We start from the raw sequence: 19,862 nt of genomic DNA, 5'->3' as shown, positions 1-19,862 counted from the left end.
ATATCTACTATTTTATGCAATATACAATTATACTACTAAATTAAATATGTTTAAATTAATTTTCAATAAAAAAATAATTTCACAAAATTATTAATATAATCTTTTTTCCATTAAATATTATTTCAGAAAGAATATTCATTTGTGAGATTAAAACAATACATCTGTGTTATCGAGCTAATACAAGGACAATATGGGCCCGTAGTTCTAAGCTCCAATAATTTAATTAATTTCACTAACTCTAAGTTCCATTAATCACTTTATTAACTATGAATTATTCCACTAGAAATTCATAGTTGAACTCTCAAAACTATAGTCCTGTATTATTAGAAGCTATAATTATAAAGTCATCAATTGATTTAGTCATTGCATGAGTTATGACCCTCTCCTAGTTGTTCATATTTAATGATAGGTCTTAATATCCGTTAACCTCTCTAATTATGTCTTTATCAATTAGTTCCATGGAACCACTAATGAACATTATTCTATAAATTTAATTATAGACTGAAATTTATGTTCTCGAACAAAAATTGAGCGCTCTATGTTCAAGCACTGAATCAGCACTAAAAGGAACAACTAATCTGCTTTCATTTAAGGAGCAGATTCCATATCTGTGTAGTATTGTAACGCCCTTGTTAGCCAAGACTATCACACTGTGTACTTTAAATAGTGCTTAACTCGCCAAATGAGTCATTAGGTCATAAACGTGCATCTAATTGTTATTAATGGGCCAGGGTGAAAATCTTGGTCAAAAGGAATGGATGTTAATGGGTCAGGGTGCTAATGCCACTCTTGACTCATAATTCAATTCCATACGACCAGCTCTCAGTATTATTGCCGGTCATGACAATAAGTCAGAGCTTCCCGACCAGCATTAAACACTATTGTCGTTTCTAACTAACAAGTTAGTGCCATTCACAAGTAAGCAACACTGCCATGCATTTATAATGCAACCAATGTACATATATAAAGCAGTCAACATGCCTCATCAATAATCATGTATGTCACATACTGGATGCATTTTTCTTACCTCAAACTTGAGCATAAAATAAATAAAGAACGACCCTTGAGAATGGTCCTGTCCTTAAGCCCTTAGAGGTTACCTAATCATAACTAAATATGAAATCCCATTAATAAAATGAATAATAAAAGGTTCATGGGCTAAATCCAACTCCCAGGACCTCTAATCCTACAAAAACGGTTAGTAGATTCGATCCTGAGCTTTGAGATTCGAAACCTGCACCAAAAACTAAACAAAAACCCAACCTAGCAGAAAGAGGACAGGCGGGCCACGACCAGCCCCCAAGGGCCGCGGCGCACCCCCAAGATAGAGAGCCCCCTGTCTGGGTGCAAGAGGTAGGCCGCGACTTGCCCCTGAGGGTAGCGGCACGCCTGCCAGACAGAGCCCAGGGGAGGCTCTAGGTTCATTCAAGTCGTAACTTGCAAGAACTCAGTCGAGACTTGACCCCACGAATCTAGCTCCCCTGCATTTTTCTCAATCTAAACCTCAATCAAAACTCATCAAACCAATCCCAATATCACAATCAATCATCACCACAACATTATCACTAGTTTAACAACAAAACCCAAGCTCTATAACACTTAGAACATCACCAAACATCCAATTACACAATCAAACTCTCAAGCCTCCAAACCACATAAAAACTTAGCAAAACCTTAAGATTCAAGCTGAAAACCTTACCTCAGTTACGAATTAAATTTCTTTCAGTTGCTGTAACTCAACCCTAAACTCCAAGCCTTCACCCTCAAGCTTGAATTCCCTAGCTTAGCTTCAAAAATTCCATCCCGAGAGAGAGAGAGAGAAAGAGAGAAAACAACTCTATTTTTCCTCCCTAAGTAATTGACAACCTTCCTTGGCTGAATATATCCCATGTTCAAAATGACCAAATTGCCCCTAGGGCCATTCTAATCTCTCAAAGCCACCCAAGGGCCTAATTGTCATTTCCCACCTATCCTTTAATCATAATTAACGTCCTCCAATTCCTGTTACTCCTGATATCCTCAAACAATTATTAAATCATATCACATTTCCTGCTCATTCCCGGTAATGTACTAAATACAAATTTACCCCTAGGCTCACCTTGAGCCCGATAATTAACCCCGTTATGACCAAACTGCTAACTTGCATCCTAAGATTGTCTCATGCCGAATAGCTCAATCATATTCACATAGCAATATGGTCTCACCCATATATCACATACATGCACATAAATATACAAATCGGCCCTCGATGGGCCAAAATTATGAAAATGCCCTTCTTATAAGAAGTGGGCGCACATGCATGCAATTATCATCATATAATAATATAACTCACATAATCGCATATTAAATCAATTATGGCCCTCCTGGCCCCCTAATCCAGGCACTAAGCCACATTAGGGAATTTGGGACATTACAACTACCCCCTCCTTACAGAAATTGTATCCTTGAAATTTACCTGAACAGCTCAGGGTACTGACTCTGCATCTCTAACTCCAGCTCCCAGGTCGCTTCCTCGACCTTGCTATTATTCCATAATACATTAACCAAAGGTATAGTTTTATTCCTTAGGACCTTGTCCTTCCTGTCTAGTATCCGGACTGGTTGTTCATCATAGGAGAGATCTGCCCCAAGCTCCAGATCCTCATAACTCAACACATAAGTCACATCTAATACATAACTCCGAATAGCTAAAATATGAAATACGTTATGCACGACTGACAATGTTGGTGGTAAGGCCAACCTATAGGCCACCTTACCAATCCTCTCTAGGATCTCAAATGGACCTACAAATCTAGGGCTCAGCTTGCCCTTCTTCCCAAGTCTTCTCACCCCTTTCCCTGGCAAGACTCTAAGGAAGATATAGTCTCCTACCTGGAACTCCACGTTCCTGCGTTTGGGATCAGCATAACTTTTCTTTCTGCTTTGAGAAGTGAGCATCCGAGCTCTAATCTTCTCAATGGCCTCGTTGGTCCTCTAAACTACCTCAGGACCAAATTATCTCCTTTTTCCTATCTCATCCCAATGAATGGGAGATCTGCATTTCCTACCATACAACATTTCATAAGGAGCAATCCCAATGGTCGACTGATAGCTATTATTGTAGGAAAACTCTATCAAAGGTAGATACTTACTCCAAGACCCACCAAAGTCCAGAACACATGCTCGCAGCATGTCTTTTAATATCAGGATCGTCCTCTCAGATTGTCCATCTGTCTGAGGATGATAAGCAATACTGAACTTCAACTGTGTACCCATGGCCTTTTGTAAACTTCCCCAGAACTTGGAAGTGAGTGTGGGGTCCCAATCTAACACGATTAATCTCTGTGCCCCATGAAGGCACACAATCTCTCTCTCTCACATAGAGATCTATGTACTGGTCAACTGTATAAGTGGTCCTCACTGGTAAGAAGTGAACTGACTTGGTGTATCGATCCACGATAACCCACACTTAATCATGTTGACCCACAGTCCTGGGTAATCCCACCACGAAATCCATCGTGATGACCTCTCATTTCCACTCTGGGATGTCTAGAGGTTGTAATAGCCCTGCTAGCCTCTGATGCTCAGCCTTGACCTATTGACATGTCAAGCACTTAGCCACATACTCTACTACTTCCTTCTTCATCCCAAGCCACCAATACAGCGATCTCACATCCTGATATATCTTCGTGGTGCCTGGATGCAAAGAGTAAGGAGTAGTATGAGATTCATCCAGAATCTCCCACCTCAAAACAGTGTCCATCGGAACACATATTTGACCCTTGTATCTCAACAAGCCCTTTTCTAACACTATATAATCTTTGGACACTCCAGCCAAAACATCCTCTCTAATCTTGGTCAGTTGTGGATCACCCAATTGACCTTCCTTTATCATTTCCAACAGTGTAGACTATAATGTAATGTTAGGCAACTGACCTACCAGCAACTCTATGCCAGCTCTGGTCATATCCTCTGCTAACTCTCTGGATATCAACCTCGCACTGAAAATCTGTCCCATACCCTTCTCACTTAAAGCATCTGCTACCACCTTGGCCTTTCCTGGGTGATACAAGATTTCACAATCATAATCTTTCACTAACACCAGCCAACGTCTTTGTCTCATATTCAGGTCTTTTTGTGTGAAGAAGTACTTCAGGCTCTTGTGATTAGTATAAATCTCACACTTCTTCCCATAAAGATAATGTCTCCATACCTTGAATGCAAAGACCACTGCTGCCAACTCTAAATCATGAGTAGGGTACCTCTATTCATACTCTTTCTATTTGCATGAGGCATAAGAAATTAGCTTCTCTAACTGTATAAGAACACAACCCAAACCTTGGTGTGAGGCATCACAGTATATCAAAAACTTCTCCTGATATGTTGGAAGACTCGGAACTGGAGTTGTAATCAACCTCTCCTTCAGTTCCTTGAAGTTGTTCTCACACTTGTCTAACCACACAAACTTCTGATTCTTGTGTGTCGACTCGGTTAATGAGGTAGCAATCTTTGAGAATCCTTCCATGAAATGCCTGTTATAACCTACCAACCCAAGGAAACTTCTAATCTCTGAAGCATTCTTTGGCCTTGGCCAATCCCTGACCACCTCATTCTTGGTTGGGTCCACCTTAATCCTCTCCTTACTGACAATGTTCCCAAGGAAAGTTACCTGTGATAACTAGAATTCACACTTCTTGAATTTTTCAAATAGTCTATGTTCCCTCAATCTCTATAGAACCAACCTCAAATGTTGCTCATGTTTTGACTCTGACTAAGAATAAACCAGAATATCACCGATGAAGACGATCACAAACTAGTCAAAATAATCCTTGAACACTCTGTTCATCAAATCCATGAAAGCAATTGGCCCATTAGTCAACCCAAAGGACATAACTAAGAACTCCTAATGCCCATATCTGGTGCGGAAGTCAGTCTTTGGTATATCTTCCTCCTTGACCCTCAACTAATGATAACCAAATCGAAAGTCGATCTTAGAGAATACCCTTTTTCCTTGCAACTGATACAACAGATCATATATCCTGGGTAGAGGATACTTATTCTTGATTATTAACTTATTCAGTTCTCTATAATCAATAAACATCATCAGAGAACCATATTTCTTCTTCACAAACAGAACTGGTGCACCCCACAGTGAGACACTAGGTCTCATATAACCTAAGTCTAACAGCTCCTGCAGCTGTACCTTCAGTTCCTTTAATTATGCTGGGGTCATTCTGTAAGGTGCTCTAGACACTGGCTCCATCCCTGGTGCTAGTTCAATCACAAATTCAATCTCTCTATGTGGTGGCAACCCTGGTAAATCTTCTGGAAACACATCCAGAAACACACAGACTAGTCTGGTCTCCTCTGGTCCCACTAGCATGACCTGAGTGGTATCTGCTGGGGTTTTATGCCCTAATTAAAACCCAAATTCTTTGTAATTTCATTTTATTATCAATAAAAGAATAGAAGTTATTTTTTGACTTGGTCAATCACTTTGCCCACATGTTTTATTTTCATGATTATTTGTTTAATATAAACTTCTATTAAATCCTGAGCATATTGCTAATCTTATTTATAGTGACGTAATCACAGTAGAATATAAATATGATTATATGTTTAAAATAAGTTAGTCCTAAGATTAGTCAGTGCACTGGATTTACACTGACTTGCCAATCTATGATATGATCTACTTAAACATTGTCATGCTATGTTATTTCCAGAACATTAGCAAAGTAGATAAGATTGGATGTATTTGTTACATCGGACCGGACCGATATTGACATTTGATAAGATAAGTAAACAGATACCGTTATTATATATTCTAGTCATATCTTATAGTTAATCATAGGTCAATTCAATCTCAATTCTGAGTGCTTAGTATTCTAACTGATTGTATTATTTGAGTTCTTTGACTTATTTGTTACTAGCTTACCCTATGGACTAGCCCATACTTACATCTTGGGAACTCGGTAGTATAATTGAGTGAGATTGTTAATTATATATATGAACATCTATAGCTTTTGATGAAGAAGTGAAATGATGGTTTCCTTTTAGTTTGGTTCAAGGTGTTAAATGATAGAGATTCCATTTCAGTAATTAAATTAGTTTACTGAAATCTCATTTACAAGGAACTAAGTGTTTAAAGGATAAAATACAATGAGGGGTAAAACGGTATTTTAGTCCCATCTCATTGTAGACCGTCTATCGAGGATTGAGTGACAATTATGGTTGTAACAATGGATAATTAATAGCGTATCTATATTTGTTATAGAGTGTTCTACGAATTCAAGAGTGCAATTCCGAGTCTATAGTGGAGTCACGAGGAATTCATAAGATAGTATATTTATTTGTTAGATTTATGATAACGTATTGGAGCGTGATTTCATAGGCCCACGATCCCCATTGTACCTTGGATAAAATCATCTAGATAGTCTCAATTAATTGATTTAATTATCAAAGTTGCCCAGGTCAATTTTGGATAGTTTCACATAGTTATGTATTTTTTTTAGAAAAGATAAATTAGGACATATTTATTAATTAAGATAAATTGGTATCTAAATTAATAAATAATTTTAAATCAAGGTTCAAATTATAAATAATTGATTTGATAAAGAATTTAAATAATTATTTAATTAATTAAATCAATAGAAAATAATACAGGCCTTGATTTTAAGTCCAATGGGCTTATAATCAAATGAGAAATTTCACGGGTCTAAAGCCCATGATAATTTCGACCTAGGGCTTCAAATTGGCTATTATTTTATTGATTTTTTAATTAAATTAAATGGCTTAATTGAGTCTATAAAATGAGTGCTTAGAGAGAAGTCAAGACAGACAATAAATAAGTTTAATCACTAGTTTTCTGATAGTTTTAGATTCTCTCTAAACACAAGTTCTTTTCTAAGCCTCTTTGTTATTTTCTCTTCTTCTCTCTCTATCTATCTCATGTGTTGAGAATTGCCCACACTAGTCTAGGTGATTCTAAGGATACATTGGAAGACTGTGAAGAAATTAGAAGAAGTGTTCAGTTTCTTGATAATACTATGCGACAGAAAGGATACAAGAGTTAGAGAAACTAAAGGAAGGACTCTTTCATTCCGCTGCGTATACTGTAAGTATTCTTGTCTTTTTTTTCTCTTTGAATTCAATTTTAGAAACATGTTCTAGGTTATCTCATATTAATTTGTTTAATATTAGATATACATGAAAATAAATAAAGATCCTGTATAATTTTTTCCCAACAACTGGCCTCAGAGCCTTTGGTAATCTTTATTTTCATGCATGAATATGTTTAAAATTGGATTACTTGATGTGTTTGAATAATTGGATGGATTTTCATGTTTTTATGAAGCATATTGATTTTATGTGATTATTACCTAGTTTTAGGTTATTTTGTTGTGTTTTCTATTCTATTTATTTTTATATATGCTTTATTTTGTGTAAAACATGTTACAAATTAATTAGAAAATAGTTTTGGTTTCAAAAATTGCTCAAAATTTTTTTTGCACTGGCTGCCATGCGCACGCGCGCACCAGCGTGCGCCCAGCCCAAATTTTTTTTTTTAATTTTCTTTTAAAAATTAATGAAAAATAAATTTATGGAAATAAATTATTTATAATCAAAGTCAAAAATATCAGATTTGTTTTTGTATTTAAATTTTTTTTTTAAATAAGATATTTTTATTAGTTGAGATTTAAATAATTACATATTTTCTACAAAGAATCAAATTCAAATTTAAAAATAGACTAACAACTTAATTTTAAGTCTTTTAATATATTAAAATATTAGAATTATGATATCAGATATTTAAGATATTTTCATTTAAATTCTTGATATTTTTATTAAATCTTTATTTGAAAATATAAATATATTTTTATTCTATAGTTTTTAATATTTAAATTATTTGAAATTTAAATATTGTTAGTTAGATATTTTTATGGATATTTGAATTTGATTATCTGTTTTGAGATATTTTATGATTGTTATAACTATTAATATTTTTTTTAATGGCTAAAATATTAGCTATAGTTGTAACAACACAAGATATTTTTTAAAAACAGTTAAGATATTGATATTAAAATTTAAAATTAGTTAAATTTTGAAAAATATCATTTTTTTCAGCTAATTAATAAAATAATTTTTTAATAAATGGGATTTAAATTGACTTTGGTTAATTGTTGATAAATCCTATTTAAATTAAATTAATATTTTTTTTTCAAATTAACCTAAAACCAAGTTGATTGTTGATAAATGAAATTTCAATTAACTATTGTTAATTGTTTATAAATTTCATTTAAATTGACTTATTTTTTGTAAAAATTTAATTAATTTGAATTTTTTTTTATAAATTCTAGATAATTAATTGTGGTATTTTTGCATAAATTCATAGAATTGCTCATATAGTAACATGATTAGGCCCATCCAATTATAACATGTTTGTTTGCACTATATGTCGTATTTTTACAATTGGGCTTAGATGCATATAGTGGCCCATATGTTTGTTAGATATATAGATTTTTCCAAGTAAAATATTCATAAAATGATAGGTATTATTTGGGCCCATTAGAAAATGTAAAGTTTAAATTCCTCTCTTGTGGGTGATTCCACTTGTGAAGGTCCATTTGATTTGCATTACTATAGTGGGCCTAAACAATTAATAACAATTAATAAAACGAAGGTTTAAATTCCTATCCTTTGGACCTTGTATGGAAGATAGGGGGGCTTTGTAGTGGGAACGACATACTTGACCCAACCCTCCTTCATACAAGCCCAATTGTTAAGGTCCATTTACCTGAGTTGGACTTCATTGTATGGGTTCATTATATTAGTTAAACATAAATATTGATTAGCAACAAATTAATTCTAAATTAATTGGTTTTTTTTAATGTGACACTTTAGGATTAATAGGAAATTATAGAACTTTGGTTTTAAAAAATTTAATCTGTTTAATTTTTTTGGGAAAACCATAGTCATTAATTTTCTAAAAATAAATAATAAAAATACTATTTTTTAATTTAATAATGAACTTATTTTAAGAATCTTATACGATCTCCACCGTTGGTTTAACATAGTCAATAGATTAATGGGGCCTCGAGGCGCTTTGATTCGTCCCCCTACGGAACATGTTCATTATTCATTTTGACTGGGTTATATCTCGAAAGATAGATAATTATAGGTCAAATTCTACTAGACTCAGCCCTACGGTGACTACAAGGACTAAATCTATGATTATCGAAACCGTGGGTCTAGCTCATAAAATAAGAGATTTTGTTTTCTTATTTTGATCGAATAGTAGGTTGTTAATAGTGGTGTCCATTATTAAATGAGTTTACAACTCTATTTAACTAGTGGTATTTTTTACTCTCACCAACCGGGACAAGATATCATAGATTAGTTAAAAATCTGAAGAAATAGAGATATGATTGTTTTTGGTATTTTTTTCTCATATCTTACATATTTTTTGTATATGTTGCGCTATTTCTTGAAATTTTTGTGAATAGAAGTTTTATTGAGCAAATGTGATTGATTTCTATTTTATTGATAATTTGTAGTTTTAAGCTAAGTAGTGCCTATGATTACTCCCATCCTTCTCAACTTTCGATGGAGAAACTCACTGGACAAAACTTCCTTAAATGGAAGCAAAACATCAACATTGTATTGATTAGTGACAACTCCGAGTTCGTCATGATTGAGGAATCCTTAGAATGAGCATTGTGTCTGCACGTTCATGATGGTACCATCAATGCTCGTGATGGCACCGTAAATTCTTGGATAACACTGTCTCCGCACATAAGTGAAGACACTGTAAATGCACTAATTGCATCGTGTCTACACGTTCGTGATCAACTCAACTATGATCTGATGCATCTCATGAACGAGCTTCAGATTATAGAGCCTATCATGGGTAGACCTAGAAAAGGAAGTGAAAATAAGACTACTGATGTTGCTGCTGATCTAGCTAAGGGTGAAGCTAACCAAGCTTCGTCTTTGAAATTTAGAAACAAGAGGAAAGGTGGACAAATCAATAACCCCAAGCCTGCAAAGGCTGCAAAGACGAGTGCACAACCAAGTGCACAGACGCCTTAGGGGAAGAACAAGAAAAACAAGAAAGGTAAAGTAAGTGTTTTCACTGCAAAGAGAAGGGGCATTGGAAACAGGATTGCCCCAAGTTTCTAGCAGCTAAAAACAAAGGTAATGATTATAGTTCATTTATCTTAGAAACATGTGTTTTAGAGAATGATAAATCTGTTTGGTTATTGATTCTGGATCTACCAACCATGTTTCAACTCTTTACAGCTTCTTGAATCGTGGGAGGAAGTGAACGAAGGCGGCTTAAAGCTTAGAGTTGGGAACAGAGTGTTCGTTGTGGTCCAAGCTAGAGGAAGAGCTCGTTTGAAGTTCGAAAATAAATACTTAATTTTAAATGATGTATTTTTTATTTTGGATTTTAGTAGAAATTTAATTTCAGTTTTCGTGTTGCAATTAGAACTATTTGTTATGACTTTCAGAAGTTCTAATATATCTATTTCTTTCAATGGAGCACAATTGTGTATTACATGTTTGGAAAACAGGCTTTATATTCTGCGACCTAACGAACCCCTCGCTCTTGACAATGATTTATTCAAAGTAGTTAAACCTAGGACCAATAAACGTCAAAAGACTGATAACAATAATATGAAGTATTTATGGCACTTGAGACTAGGTCACATTGGTTATGATCGGATTCAAAGACTTACAATGGATGGGCCTTTGAGGGAACTTGTTATCCCTAAAATCAGAAGTGAATGACATGGCAGGCATTAATTACATGTGGCTGACACCTGGCAGAATCTGTGTTCGACTATCGACCAGGAAGACATTCAGTATCATGCAATCGGTTTCTTCATAAAACTAGCCTGGTCGTACGCACATTATACGCGGAGGAAATCTTAGGCAGTTATGATGGAATCCGAAATTATCTCCCATGATTTCCTGAGTATCCGATTATTTAGGAAAGAATATCTGTAACAAATCAATGTAAATCTTCCCTGAGCTTATAAATAAAAGAAGAGGGCTCAGGGAAGAGGGCGGATCCCTTTTCTTTTAAGCAAAAAAGATCATTTGAGATTAGACGAGAATAATTGTATTTTCTTCTTCATAGGTTAGTGAAACTCATTGAACCCCAGTTCTTTGATCACCTCTTTGAATCTTATTTCAATAACAATTCAAGTGGGCGTAGGTTATTACCAGATCCTGGGGCCGAACCAATATAAAATCTTGTGTTCTTATTATTTTCGTCATCGCATTCTTTTCAACGTTCTGGTGCTTTCATTGAGAGCTTGATATAGCATCGTTGAGAAAACCAATGGCGAAAACTGCCAGGAAAACTGGACAGGCGGCCGGCGCTGCACCATCTAACCCGCCTCCTCCTCCTCCTCCAAACGTGGACGACGAGACGCTAAAGAGTACCCTAGGGGCATTGCATGAGGAGTTGGCCAATCTGAGGGCCAGCCAGGAAAGTGCTGCCGAAATCATGGCGCGGCAGCAGCAGGAAATTGAGCGGCAGCGCCTGGAGCTGAGTGAAAGGCAGGAGGAGATGGACTGTCGCTAGAGGGAGGCCATGTCAGCCCTCGAAGCAGCCCTACAGTTGGCTAGGAATCAGGCTACACCTGCTTCGCAGCCTAATCAACCCACAGATGGGCCACCCCAGAGGGGTCCCAATCCTAGCCCGCCTATCCAACCCCGAGCCCACAAAGGCCCGAGTAGCCACCGGCGCCTCAGGACGATGTCCCACTGGGAGACCCTGAAGCACAGCCTCCATCCCAAGCCGGTCGCAGCAATCCCCCGCAGCAGAGGCAGAATAGGACTGGGCAGCAGCCTCGTAGTCCTAGACTCCATAGGGGCGATGAGCCAAACCTTCCGAACAGAGGACAGCATCCTCATGGTAACAGGAGGAGCTCAGAGTTAGGCTCTGCGGTCCGAGGCCCCCCACGGCATGATAATGCACGGGGACCTAACGACCAACGCAGACCACCCTCTAACGCTCGGGAGGTTCCAGCCCGAGAGGGCAATCAAGGGATCAGTCGATCCTACCATACCCAATCAAGATTCGGAGATGGCCATGGTTATAATGAGGCAGACTCAAGCAGAGGGAATGCCTGTCGGAGAAATGAAGAAAGAGGTGGAGGCCGGAGCCAGCTACCTCAGGATGACCAACCCAACAGACGGGACGCTGGGGGGCAGCCCAGACAAAATAACGTCTTCAACCGGCTCAGAGCTAGCGAGCAGCGGAGAAGAGATGAGGACTTGAGAGATGTACTCAACGATCATCGCGAGTGGCACAGCGAGTACGTCCCCCCAACAGTAGAGGCCCCGGCGATTCCTAGCGCCGTGCAGGCCCAGATAGATGCCCTCAACCAGGCAGTGCAGTAGCTGGTCGGGGGAAGAACATCTTATATCGACCATGATAGGAGAAAAGGTACTCCTTTCATCCAGAGGATAGCCATGGCGGAAACTCCTAGCAAGTTTAAGATGCCTATGCTTCCAAACTTTGATGGGTATGGTGACCCGGTATCTCATGTCAACAAGTTTGAGATAAAATGGACATTCAGAAAGTGTCTGAAGACGCTCGGTGCAGGATCTTCCCTGCAACACTTTCTGGCGCTGCACAGGAGTGGTTTTTCAAATTCCCTCCTGCAAGTATAGTTTCCTAGGAAATGTTCGTGAAAGAATTTTACGGACAGTTCTCTGCGGGTCGTGTGCACCCGACTGAGGCAAACCAGCTAGTTGAAATACGCCTGCAAGATGGAGAACCACTGAAAGACTACGTCCAGCGTTTCATGCGAGCAGCCGCTGGAGCAAAGACAGTGGGAGACGAAGGCCAAATTATGGCCATAACCGCAGGGTTTAAGCGTCGCACGCCTCTTTGGGAAAGCCTCAGAAAGCATGGGGTTAGAACTACCCAGGAATTCTTAGATCGAGCTGATCGTTACATTAAGCTCGAAGACGCCATCGCCAATGAAGGAAAGCCCCCAGGCAAGGATAAGGGGATTGCCGAGCCCGCCAAAGCCGCCAATGGGTCCAAACCCAACGGCAACGGCAAAGGCAACGGGAACGGCAGCGGCAATGGCAAGAATGGAGGGAAACAGCCACACAATGAGCCTTCCACCTCCGACAATAAACAATCCAACGACAACCGTTATGAACCCCGGTTCACTAACTATACTGCCCTAGTTGAGTCTCGGGGAGAGGCATATCAGGCCACGAGTTCCAGTGTGCCTTACAAGAAGCCTGCCCCCATTCGAAAAGATATTTCGAGAAAAGACACTACCAAGTTCTGTCGTTATCACAACGACTACGGACATGACACCAATGAATGCAACCAGTTGAAGGATGAGATCGAGTTCCTTTTCAGACAAGGACACTTGAGAAGATATGTACGGGCCTCGAGAAATTCCCAACGAGAAGCTCCAGGTGGCAACGAGCAAGCGGCCACACGCCAACGCTCGCCACCTTTGCAGCCTGATCCCGTAGCCGGCACCCTATTAACCATCTGGGGAGGCCCGCACCTCACGGGAAATAGCGACAAGGCCAGGGAACGATATTCTCAGACCCTACGCCATGACCAGGACATCAAGATGATGGCTATGGAGGACTGTGCGTCGAAAAAGGCTCGATCAAAAGAGGGCGAGATAACCTTCTCTGATAGCGATGCCCAGCATGTCTGGTTCCCACACTCCGATCTGCTGGTCGTGGACATCCAAATGGCAAATATGATGGTGAAGAGAGTGCTAGTTGATACAGGAAGTTCAATGAACATCCTGTACAAATTTTCTCTGGAACGCATGAAGTTGTCCGTTAAGGACTTGGATCCTTGCAACCAACCAATATACGGCTTCTCTGGCGAGGGACTCGCCCCCGCAGGGTCAATCAGACTTCCACTGACATCAAGTACAGCGCCTACTACCAGGACATTACTCGCTACTTTCATAGTGGTTGATTGTCCCTCAACGTACAATGCCATCATTGGAAGACCCATACTGGTTGACCTACGGGTCATCACCTCCATATGGCACTTAGCCATGAAATTCCCGACAGACGCAGGGGTAGGACGTGTGTTGGGATACCAGAGGGAGGCCAGGGAGTGCTACAACGCCTCGGTCACAAAGGCGAAGAAGGGAACGTCAAAAAGCACTCCCTCTGAGAGGTTGCAGATGGCAATTAATACACAAGCCCAATCCGGTGAAGGAGTCACCAAATAGGGTGTTGCCCAAAGTGAGGATAGAGATTTAGATCCTCACTTTGGGGATTTTGAAGATACTGTTGGACCCGTTGAGGACATGGAAGAGGTCCAACTTGACGAGAAGGACCCGACCAGAGTCGTGAAGGTCGGGAAAAACTTAGAACCCACTATAAAACATGCACTGGTGGAATTTTTGCGGAAGAACCAGGAAGTCTTTTCCTGGTTGCACAAAGACATGGTTGGGATACATCCTGCAGTTATCAGCCATGTCCTGAACATAGACAAAAATTTTCCACCAGTGCAACAGAAAAAAAGGCAGCTCGATAAGGATAGATCGAAAGCCTTGAAGGAGGAAGTCGAAAGACTAAAGGAGAATGGATTCATCCGGGTAGCGTTCTATCCGTCGTGGCTCTCCAATCCAGTACTGGTTCCCAAGCCTAACGGCAAGTGGCGAACCTGTGTGGATTTTACAAACCTCAATAAAGCCTTCCCGAAGGATTGTTTCCCACTCCCAAGGATCGACCAGTTGGTCGATGCTACTGCAGGACACGAGATCCTCTCTTTCATGGATGCATATTCAGGCTACAATCAGATCAGCATGCATCCCCCTAACGAGGATCACACCAACTTTCGAACCGATACGAGATTATACTGTTATAAAGTGATGCCCTTCGGACTGAAAAACGCAAGTGCAACTTAACAGCGACTAGTTAACCACATGTTTAAAGAGTTGATCGGAGTAAACATGGAGGTGTACGTGGATGACATGCTGGTAAAGTCTAAAAAGGCAGGAGGACATGTGAAGGATTTACAAGAGTGTTTCGACGTATTAAACAAGTACCAGATGAAACTAAATCCTCTCAAATGTTCCTTCGAAGTTGGATCAGGGAAGCTTTTGGAGTTTATTGTTAATTCAAGAGGAATCGAGGCCAACCCCGACAAGATAAAAGCCCTGATCGATATGAAATCGCCAGAAAAGATCAAGGATGTACAAAGTTTGACTAGGAGAATTGCGGCCCTAAGTAGATTTATTTCCAAATCGACAGACAAATGCGTCCCTTTCTTTAATCTACTTAGGGGCAACAAGAAATTTGAATGGATAGGAGACTGCGAGCAAGCTTTTCAGGCCTTGAAAGCCCATATGGCACAGCCTCCTATTTTATCAAAGCCAATCGAAGGAGAAACTTTGTTCATTTACCTGGCGATCACTGAAGTTGCTGCTAGTGCGGTACTAGTACGAGAGGAAGAAGGCGTACAAAAAGTTGTTTACTATGTAAGCAAGAGGCTAATCAGAGCAGAACTGAGGTATCCACCCATCGAGAGGTTAGCATATTGCTTAATCTTGGCCTCTAGGAAATTACGTCCTTATTTCCAAGCCCATCCTATCACAGTTTTAACTTACCAGCCCCTTCGGCAAGTCCTCCAGAAACCAGAAGCAGCTGGGCGTCTATTAAAATGGGCAGTCGAACTAGGGTAGTTTGATATTACGTATTCACCATGAGCAGCAGTAAAGGGACAAGTCTTGGCCGATCTCATTGCAGAGTTTACCGAACTCCCAGACGACGAGCAATGCGAAAAATCTAATGTGCCTGAGCCTCATGATCAAGTTCCCTCATGGAAGTTGTTTACGGATGAGTTGTCAAACGAATCTCACGCGGGAGTAGGAGTGATATTGATAACGCCAGAAGGGCATCGATTTCACTGCGCCATTAGGTTTGACTTCGTAGCCTCAAACAATGAAGCAGAATACGAGGCCCTCCTCGCTGGATTGAGATTGGCAAAAGACATGGATATAAAAGTGCTCGATATTTACAGTGATTCACAGCTGGTGGTGAATCAAGTTCTAGGGGAATATCAAGCACGGGGTCTCAAAATGGGAGCCTACCTAAATAAAACTAGAGATCTATTGGCACAGTTTCAGAAGTATACCCTCCAGCAGATACCTTGAGACCAGAATTCGAATGCAGATGCCTTAGCCAAACTCGCAAGCGCGATGGATGCTGACACTTTGAACATTGTGCCAGTAGAAAGATTGAGCAAGCCGAGCATACGAACAGATGTGACTAGCATGGAAATCCGGATGGAAGATACATGGATGGCGCCATACTTGGAGTATCTGACCAGCGGTACACTGCCGACAGATAGGAACAAAGCCAGAACTCTTCAAAGGCAGGCCGCGAGATATATACTGGTCGATGGTGTTTTATACCAAAGGGGATATTCCATGCCACTGCTCAGATGTATTACGCCCGAGAAATCTAAGGAGTTGATGAAGGAAGTACATGAAGGCTTTTGCGGAGATCATGCTGGGGGGCAAAGTTTGGCAAAGAAGATTCTAAAGCAGGGCTATTTCTGGCCAACTATGAATGAAGACTCTGCGGAGTACGTGCGGAAGTGCGATAAGTGTCAAAGATTTTCCAAAATTCCACGCGTAGCTCCAAATGAACTAAAACAGATGCAGAGTCCTTGGCCTTTTGCAGTATGGGGAATAGATTTGATCGGATCACTGCCAATAGAAAAGGGTGGGGTGAAGTATGCAGTCGTAGCAGTTGACTACTTCACCAAATGGCCTGAAGCTGAGCCACTCGCAACCATAACGACCAAGAAAGTTCTTGACTTTGTCATCAAGAACATTGTTTGCCAATATGGTTTGCCTAGAAAAATCGTCTCAGACAACGACACCCAGTTTGACAGTGATCTATTCACTGACTTCTGCGAAAGACACGGGATTATCAAAAGCTTTTCTTCAGTTGCTCATCCACAAGCGAACGGGCAGGTCGAAGTAGTGAATAAAATGCTTAAGGACACCCTGAAGAAAAGACTTAAAGACGCTAAAGGAGCGTGGCCAGAACAACTGCCTAAAGTCCTATGGTCGTATAGAACTTCTCACCGAACAGTGACAGGCCATACTCCGTTTTCCTTAACATACGGATATGAAGCCATGTTGCCAGTTGAGTTAGATCTGCCCTCGCATCGACGAATTACATACGACCAGGATCAGAACAACCAATTGATGATGGAGTCCCTAGACTCAATAGAAGAAAAATGAGAAAAAGCCCAACTCCGAGTAGCTGCGTACCAGCAAAAAGTCGCCCGGTACTTTAATTCAAAAGTAAAAGAAAGAAAATTCAACATCGAAGATCTAGTGCTACGAAAATTTTTCTTGAATACCCGCGACCCCACTGCTGGAGTACTCGGACCAAACTGGGAAGGACCGTACCAGATCGAAGAAGTCCTTCACCCGGGCACCTACAAACTTGCACGCTTAAATGGAGATCTCATTCCATGCTACTGGAATGGAGAACACCTGCGCAAGTACTACCAATGAACAGTCCTTCTTAAAGGACTGGCTTGTATTAATTCTTACTTTTTACAAGTTTCGAAAAAGGGTTAGCCACGTTGTCTGGCTAATCTCTTATAAGTGTAAGATCTTTTTTAAGATCCCTCGTACAGACATGTTTAGTCCATTTTAATACGAGATTATAAGGGACTGTGTGCGGCCAGTCATTCTTGCCAACCTTTGTAAATTTATTTTTACAAGTATTTGTTCATTACGTGTGTTGTTTTGCTGTATTACAAATATTGAATTTTATAACAAGCAGTAATGTTCGAACAGGTCATGGTCAGGGCAAGCGACCAAGGACCTAAAGCTCCTCGATCACTTGGGGGGCATATAAGGTACATCGATAGCAAAGCGTACCATAAGGTATGTAAACACATGAACAAAATGAGTGAAAGCATGCTATGGTACTTAAAGCATTTTTCAAAATTTATGTTTTGTAAAATCAAACCAAAGTACTATGCTAAGTTCGGTCATGCGAGTAGGTATTATAATAAAATAAACATTATAATATCTGTAAGGTAATCGTTTACACCGCGAGCATTAGTGCTCGGATGTAAATATGTAATTAAAGGAAAAACCTATTACACCGCGAGCAGTACTGCTCGGATGTAATCGTTCAAGTGTAAGTAAAAAGTTGCCCTCACAGCAATAAAAAGTAAATTATCTTTACAAATAGACCCGTGGGTCATAAAAACTATGAGATAAAAAGAGAATTACTGGGGAGCAGGAGGGTCTTGTGGATTAGGAACGTTCTTATCAACCGGAGGATCAGCCTTAGCATCAGTAGCAGGGGTCTTGGCCTTAGCTCTCTCCTCTGCCTCCAACCGAGCAGTGCACTGCACCATCAGCGTCCTTTGCAACTTCTCGGAGAGGTAGTTAATGTTGGCCCCTCGGTTGTGTTTCTAGAAATCGTAGAAACTGAGGAAGGTGGCTTCCTTTTACTTCTTCAGATTTCTGGCCCCATCCTCCTTGAGCTCCTGAATGCGCCCTTCAAGCTCCTGAATGCGCCCTTCAAGCTCCTGAACGTGCCCATCAAGCTCCTGCACCCGTCCCTCGAGCCTCTTTCTCTCCTCCCTGTTACCAGTCAGGTTAAGTTTGGCCTGTTTACATTCTTGGGTAACGAGTACAGCACTCTCCCTCCATGTCTTACGCTCCTCGTTGGCCTTCTTCAATGCCTCTTGGGACTCCTGAAGCTCCTGGGTGAGAGTGTCTTGGTCCTCGCACAGTTGCTCGTTCAGCTTGGATAGCTCCTTGTTCTCCACAAGCCGCTTATTGTTATCCTCGAGCAGCTTAGTGTTATCAGCCTCAAGCACTTGCTTGGCCTGGGCCAGCCTGGAGTCGTAGTTCTTTTCTCGAGAGACTAGCGCCCCAGCACGACACCAGCAAGCAGTCAAAGACAGCAGCCCCTGAAGAAAAAATGAGAAGGTTAGGGAAAGAAGTATAATATAAACCATGAAGTAGCAAAAGATGACATATGCTGGCTATCTCACTCAACCCTCTGTTGATGATTTGGTGGACGTCCATAGTGGCAGTTTCATTGATGGCGGTCTGGCTGCATCTATGCTTCGAGAGCCGATATATTCTCTCCCTGCCCATGCCAACTATGTGGCTGGACAGGGAGCCTTTGGACAAGTGGTCCAAAGTCTCTTTGTCTGCGACCTTTGAGGAAGGCTGAGGATTGGCGGGCGCGGGGTTCGTCTGCTCAGAGGGGGGCGGAGGTGGTAAGTCCTCCTTGGAAGGGGCTGTGGCAGGAGCATCTTCTGTCCGGGCCTTCTTCGAAGGGGTCTTTCTACTTTCCCCTCGAGCCCTTTTGTTGTCCTTCTTTGGGACAGAAGAGTCAGCGGTAGCTTGGTAATGGTCAAAGAAGTCCCCGGAGTCCATACCTGCACAAAGAGAAACAATTCAAACAATGAGATTAAAGGGTCGCGGGAAAACAGAGATTAGAGTAGAAGGATTACAAAAGTAAGGTACCCGAGCTACACCTACTAGTCGTAACATTATCTACTGAACTACCTAGTTCCTGGAAGAAATCTGAATTTAAAGAAGGGGCGTTCCTAAAGTTGCCATCCCCATCAAATAGATGAGAAGGAATTGGCAGATTATTCAAAAACGAGAATGATGTACTGTTTACATCCAACGAGTCATCAGATGGTTCGGTAGGCTCAACAGCCTTTTGTTTCCCCTTGCCGTTGGGGACCGATGATTCCGCTGCTCGGTGGGGAACAGCAGGTTTCCTGATTGTAACCCTAGTTGGCCTCCTCCGAGGAGGGGGTGACTGAGGTTGCTGCTCGGGTCCCTGCTTAGGTTCCACATCAG

This window comes from Humulus lupulus, chromosome X (genome assembly GCF_963169125.1).
Source record: "Humulus lupulus chromosome X, drHumLupu1.1, whole genome shotgun sequence".
Classification (NCBI taxonomy): Eukaryota; Viridiplantae; Streptophyta; class Magnoliopsida; order Rosales; family Cannabaceae; genus Humulus; species Humulus lupulus.
Note: the sequence above shows the minus strand (reverse complement) of the source record.